This window comes from Schistocerca gregaria, chromosome 8, assembly GCF_023897955.1.
Source record: "Schistocerca gregaria isolate iqSchGreg1 chromosome 8, iqSchGreg1.2, whole genome shotgun sequence".
Taxonomy (NCBI): Eukaryota; Metazoa; Arthropoda; class Insecta; order Orthoptera; family Acrididae; genus Schistocerca; species Schistocerca gregaria.
In genome coordinates, this window is record NC_064927.1 from 145,249,652 (window position 1) to 145,256,975 (window position 7,324).

The 7,324-nt window shown below is 39.5% G+C and overlaps 1 protein-coding gene across 2 annotated transcripts in view; it reads right to left on the reverse strand.

The window, feature by feature from the left end:
• The window catches only part of LOC126284180 (lebercilin), a 182,373-nt gene extending 180,122 nt beyond the window's left edge, over nt 1-2,251 (reverse strand). The window contains exon 1 of one of the 2 annotated variants that reach the window (XM_049982922.1): nt 1,835-2,251. The gene's annotated coding sequence lies outside the window, so the exon portion shown is untranslated. The remainder of the gene's footprint in view (nt 1-1,834) is intronic. The other variant, XM_049982919.1, reaches the window with a different exon arrangement.
• Nucleotides 2,252-7,324: the final 5,073 nt, after the last annotated feature.

Sequence of the window (7,324 nt, forward strand, 5' to 3'; positions counted from 1 at the left end):
GCAATCACATTATCTAGCTTTATTGAAAGAAACTCTAGAGATCTTTCAGAGAATTATTCATTTCTTGTAAAAGATGAAGCACAACTATTTCACAAGCAACAATCCCAGGCTATGGTGCATCCTTTTTTTACTGTATATACCAAAATCAGGTCAACATCATCAACTTCAAAGACCATTTGTATCTCATTCATTTGACACCTGCAGTACCTTATTATCGGAAAACCATTATCCACTACACAAATGATGCAACACTAAGCACATAAAAAATTCACCATTATCCAAATGGACATCATCTCAATATAAAAAAACAGGAAAAAATTTAAAGTATGTGACAGTGCATTTTGAGGGCTTTGGAATTGATGCTGCCTGTGGCATTCCTTTGCCACTATGCACATGTGATGGAACTGAGCTGGAGCCAGTCAAAAGATTGGCTGCCACAAGTAGTATCCACGAACTTCACACAACCAATCGTCACTGCACAAGCACTTTGAGATATGCATTCCAAAGGAGTTCACTTCTTCTATGTGTCATCAGAAGACATTGAAAATATGTAATGATGCTGTTTCACTGAATGAAAGGTTTGATGAGTGCAGTACAACTCCAAACACCAGGCATTATCACCACTTTATACCTGCCAGAAAGGATGTAGTACGATATGCCAAACTTCAACCTTCATCAAACATGGTCTGGATTATCTCTCACATAATGCAGAGGCACAACAATAAGCAAAACAATACCAACAAATATTGCTGTGGCACGAAATCAGACCATCTTCTTACATTATTTGTGTCTATAACTCTAAGTAGTACCTTGCCTTTGTTATAAAGATGTCCTGTATCAACCTAGACCAGCTAAAGCTTACTTTTTAACCAGTGAAGTCAGCTGAGAACGCATTCAACAGAAGAGTTATCTCAAACAAGCTAGTAAGAAGTAGCAAGAAATACTCTGAAGCAGTGGTGCAGAGAATTTTAAATAAATAAAACAAAAATCATGAACAAAGTAGTCACCTGAATTAACCTATTTGAAGATTGTTTGAATTAAGGATTTTACTTTGAAACGTAGCACATCAAGCAAAACCACAGTTACAGAGCTTTAAATTTTACCACACACAACTCAACAGATTTAACAGAATTGGAACTGAACTCAAAACTGTCCGTCACAACCTTCAGACAGTCAAAGCAAGTTTCAATTTTTAAGAGGCGCAAAAATTTAAATACTGAGTGATCAAAACTTGTCAGAATTTGCAATATTTGTCAACTGCCTGGACAATCAAATATTGGATATCAGGGGGGGGGGGGGGAAATCAATCATTTAATAAGTACTATTTGATGAGATGTTCATACTGATCATCACGATATCTTGATACATTAATTTATAAACCAGGTTTGATTGAAGAATCATTAACGCACAATGGATGGTTCGGGAAATACTAGTTTACGCCGCTGCGAGGCGCTTAATAATCATATTCCGTAAAAGGTCTAACAAGAGATCGATTTTGCAAAGTATTTCGTTCCGAATCAACAGCATAAAAGAAGAAATTAGAATGTAACCGCATTTTGGACATGTGATAGCCATGACAAAGGAACACTAGTTTACGCGGAAAAATCTTGAAACAGACAGAAATTCTTAGTTGCTCATGAGGTTTCGAAAATAAATTGACAATCAGTATACCACGAAAGGAATATGTAGGCAATAAAGCAATAACAAATAAAATTAGACGTGTCAGAAAATACAGCAGTAATTTCCTGTACATTCATAAGATAAACACTGAACTGTCTGGCAATTCTCAAGCGCTGTCACAATCATTAGACGCTCTAACACACAAGAAACTTACCTATCATTCCAGGATTTGCCGGTCCTTTGCAACAGCTCACAAGAAAAATATTGCTCCTCTTACGAATTTTACGTCGTATTAAACCTTAAATTACAAGTAACAGCAGCTCAATAAAAACAATGACACATTTCAACAATGCTTATTTACAACACAGTTATTCAATTGTTCACAGATCAAAGAATATCGTAAAGTCGTACGTACAAAGTAAGTAAAAAAACAAAGTTACAAACTAGAGAAATAATCATCAATCGTTCCAACGATTAAACTCCATTGACATACAAGAAAAGTAATGATAGTTGGTCGCCACTAAAATGACGAAACTGGAGTTACGTGTGGAACACGTTAAGTCGAGTGACACCACATTTAGCCATTCCAAAAATTAGTGCTGTCGTCTCGTGGCTGACGTTCGGAACACCACGGACAGTTCAGTTGTACAATCTCTGGTTAGCAGCCGGTCAAGCTCTATTCACGGAATAGCTCGTTAAGCGCGTTGTACGAACCCGGAATATACACTAACCGGAGATTAAACTCGAGATAACTTAACCGGCGATTTCTGACCAATTAGCGAGCTTAACTGGGGAATACCGTTTCAAGCTGCCACAGATAGTGACGGATGCAGAGAGCTATGGCGAGATTTTGGATGAACTGTTCATGAGAATGAGGAAGGAAAAGAGAGAGAGATGACGCCGATTCCGAACATATATCCAGATTTTGCTTATCAAAGGAAGCCGTACTTCGTATTGTCGATCTTGTACGTGAGAAACAGTGCATCCGACGGACATATGAGACTATTTCTCCGCTCACTTAAACAATATGTTTATATTTTAGTTATATGCACGCGATTTCAGTACGTCGTGTATTCCATCGTGCTATTTTTGTAAATCAGGAACATTAATATGATGATTCGTACGAAAATAGCTCTTGTTTATCTGGCGTGTGTTCCCATCGCTGCAGTAGCGAAAAGGACTGTTTCGTTTTATTTAGCAGACAGTCTCATAAAGACATAACCAAATCGAAAAACCACATCAGTCATGTAAATTATTTGTATTAACAACTGTTTCTGTTTTCGACAAACATCGATTTTTCGAGGTGCGAATGGGGCCCCATAGGGACTTGGCTGACAAGAAGGGTAAGAAAACCGATGTGCGCTTTGTGTGCATACTGGGTGGAGTCATTCCAGGTGTGGAAGGTCCTCCTGAATGCCATGAAGAGCACAGGGTGGAGCCAACTGCAGGTGGTTGCTCACGTCAGTACCAATGATGTGCATCACTTTGGATCAGAACAGATTCTCTCTGACTTCGAGCGGCTAACAGAAGTAATAAAGGCTGCCAGTCTTGCTTGCAAGATGAATGCAGCGCTGGCCATTTGCAGCATAGTCGATAGGACCGATTGCGGACCTCTCGTACAGAGCCGAGTGGAGGGTCCGAATCAGAGGTTGACATGGTTCTGTGTCCATGTAGACTGCAGATTCCTCGACTTGCGCCAATGGGTGGTTGAGTTTCGAGATCCGCTGAATAGGTCACGTATCCACTATATGCAGGAGGCGGTTACACGAGTAGCAGGGGCTGTGTGGCATGAACTGGGCAGTTTTTTTAGGTTATAGGGTCTTGGGAAGACATAAGAAGGGCTTCAGTCACAAAGGATCCAGGTTGAACCTAGGAAGAACGTAGATACAGGAAGCATTGGTATAAAAGTTGTAAATTGATCTACCTGTGTTGGGAAAGTACCAATACTCCATATGCTAATAGAAAGCACTGATGCTCAAATCGTTATAGGCACTGGAAGCTGGCTAAAGCCGGATATAAGCTCAACCGAAATTTTTGCGAAGAACCTAACGGTGTTGCGAAAGAATAGGCTAAACACGGTTGGCGGTGGCGTGTTTGCTGCTGTCAGATGTGGTTTAACTTGTCGCAAAATTGAAGTAGATACTTCCTGTGAGTTAGTATTGGCAGAGGTAATTTTTAGTAACCGGAAAAAAATAATAATTAGATCCTCTTACCGACCACCCAATTCAGATGATACAGTTGCTGAAAGGTTCAAAGAAAACTTGTGTTTGATTTCAAACACATACCTGACTCATACTATAATAGTTGGTGCTGACTTTAATTTACCCTCGATATGTTGGCGAAAATACATGTTCAATACTGGAGATACACATAAAATATCTTCCAAAATTGTGCTAAACGCATTCTCTGAAAATTATTTCGAGCAGTTAGTTCATTAATCCACGAGAACAGTAAACAGTTGTGAAAACACACTTGACCTCTTAGCAACAAATAATCCTGAGTTAATAACGAGCCTCAAAACCCATTCAGAGATTAGTGAACACAGCGAGATTGAATATTGTAATCCCCAAATCCTAGAAAAGTAATCGAAAAATATACTCGTTCAAGAAAGCAGATAAAATTCAGTTGACGTCTTCCTGAGAGACAATCTTCACTCATTCAAAATTAATTAGTGTAGGTTAGATGTGGCTTGAATTGTATCGGCAGCAATTGAGAGATTTATGACAAATAAATTAACAAAAGACCGAGCTCATCCTCCTTGGTACACAAAACGTGTTAGAACACTGTTGCAGAAACAATGAATCATACATGCCACATTTAAACAGACATAGAATCCCTAAGATGGGCGATCTTTTACAGAAGCTCGAAATTTAGCAAGGACTCCAATGTGAGATGCTTATAACAGTTGCCACAACGAAACTTTGTCAAAAGACCTTGCAGAAAATCCAAAGAGATTCCGGTCGTATGTGAAGTATGTTAGTGGCAAGAAAAAGTCAATGCCTTCTCTGCGTGATAACAATGGGGATACCATCGAAGACAGTGCTGCCAAAGCAGATTTACTAAACACAGCCTTCCCAAATGACTTCACAAAAGAAGACGAAGTAAATATAAGAGAATTCGTATCGAGAACAGCTGCCAACATGAGTATATAGATTAAGTAGTGAAGCAACTTAAATCACTTAATAAAAGCAAGTCTTCTGGTCCAGACTGTATACCAGTTGGGTTCCTTTCGGAGTATGCTGATGCATTAGCTCCATACTTAACAATCATATACAATCGTTCACTCAACGAAAGATCCGTACCCAAAGACTGGAAACTTGCAGAGGTCACACCAATATTCAAGAAAGACAGTAGGAATAATCCAGTAAATTACAGGCCCATATCGTTAACGTCGATATGCAGCAGGATATTGGAACATATGTTTTGTTCCAACACTCTGAATTACCTTGAAGAAAACGGTCTATAGACACACAGTCAACATGGGTTTAGAAAGCATCGTTCCTGTGAAACACAACTAGCTCTATATTCACATGAAGTGTTGAGTGCCGTTGACAAGGGATTTCAGATCGATTCCATAGTTATAGATTTCCAGAATGCTTTTGACACAGTACCACACAAATAGCTCATAGTGAAATTACGTGCTTATGAATATCGTCTCAGTTATGTGACTGAATTTGTGATTTCCTATCTGAGAGGTAACAGTTCACAGTAATTGACCGAAAGTCATTGAGTAAAACAGAAGTGATTTCTGGCGTTCCCCAAGGTAGTGTTATAGGCCCTTTGCTGTTCCTTATCTATATAAACGATTTGGGAGACAATCTGAGCAGCAGTCTTCGGTTGTTTGCAGATGACTTTGTTGTTTATCGACTAATAAAATCATCAGAAGATCCAAGCAAACTGCAAAACGATTTAGAAAAGATATCTGAATGGTGAAAAAAGTGGCAGTTGACCCTAAATAACGAAAAGTGTAAGGTCATACACATGAGTGCTAAAACGAACCGTTAAACTTCGGTTACACGATAAATCAGTCTAATCTAAAAGCCATAAATTCAACTAAATACCTAGGTATTACAATTACAAACAACTTAAATTGTAAGGAACACATAGAAAATTTTGTGGGGAAGGCTTACCAAATACTGCGTTTTATTGGCAGGACACTTGGAAAATGTAACAGACCTACTAAGGAGACTGCCTGCACTACACTTGTCCGTCCTCTTTTAGAATATTGCTGTGCGGTGTGGGATCCTCACCAGATAGGACTGACGGAGCCCATCGAAAAAGTTCAAAAAATGCGGCACGTTTTGTATTATGGCGAAATATGGGAGAGAGTGTCACAGAAATGATACAGGATTTGGGCTGGACATCATTAAAAGAAAGGGGTTCTTCGTTGCGACGGAATCTTCTCACGAAATTCCAATCACCAACTTTCTCCTCTGAATGCCTAAATATTTTGCTGACACCGACCTACCTACATAGGGAGAAACGATCACCACGATAAAATAAGGGAAATCAGAACTCATGTGGAAAGATATAGGTGTTCATTCTTTCCGAGCGTTATACGAGATTGGATTAAATGTGAAGGTGTTTCGATGAATCCTCTGGCAGGCACTTAAATGTGATTTGCATAGCATCCATGTAGATGTAAATGTAGAACCACGCTGCACATGCACAATGACTCTGTGAAGACGGGGTCTAATGCTACTAGCTTGGCCTAACTCATAGGCTTCCAGCGAAAACATAATCGAACACGCAACTATGGCGACAGTAGATAAAAAAGTTTACAGATAGTTACAACACAAATACTCCAAGGTAGGAGTTGAGTAATAGAGGTTCAAATTTGATATGAAAAACGACAGAAGACATGGAAGCGCTACTCTCCAAGTGTTGCAACTGACGATCTTTTGCAAATAAATTGCCCTGTAAGAAGGTGTACTATGCTCTTCCTCAAAATGCTGATACAACAAGACGAGCAGGTACACACACATGTTTCTCATACCAGTTTTTGCAACTTGAATGTCACAGCGCCGGCCGGTGTGGCCCAGCGGTTCTAGGCGCTTCAGTCTGGAACCGCGCGGCCTCTACGGTCGAATCCTTCCTTGGGCATGGACGCGTGTGATGTCCTTAGGTTAGTTAGGTTTAAGTAGTTCTAAGTTCTAGGGGACTGATGACCACATATGTTAAGTCCCATAGTGCTCAGAGCTATTTGAACCATTTTTTTTTTGATGTCACCAGACTAATTGTTGCAAACTAAAGATGCCACACATAACAAGTAAAGAGGTAGCCACATGCCTCACAATAAAAAATTAAACCTAAACAAAGTATTCTCAATCTACTTTTTATTTACTGTTTCCTCCACAGACCTACATCCTTTGCTGCCTTCTTCAGTTCATCATGAATCTTGTTTGTGACAAAATTTCGCTGGTGAATATTTTCCCAGCAATTCAACTCCCTCTGACAATGCTTCTCGACGTTACCTTTGATTTGTCTCCTCTCTCATTGTGACACCATTCATTCATTTTCAGTTGTATTTCTTCCTCATCAGTGGCACTTATTGCCAGACAATTGGAGGGAACCACCTTTCTGGTGGCACGTTCATTAAAATTTCACTGTTTAACACCATCTTTTTATATGGTGATCTCTCCTTTTCCTAAATCCGTTGAAGCCTGTTGTTCTATCAATAAGTCTTGCCATACTACTAAGTCGG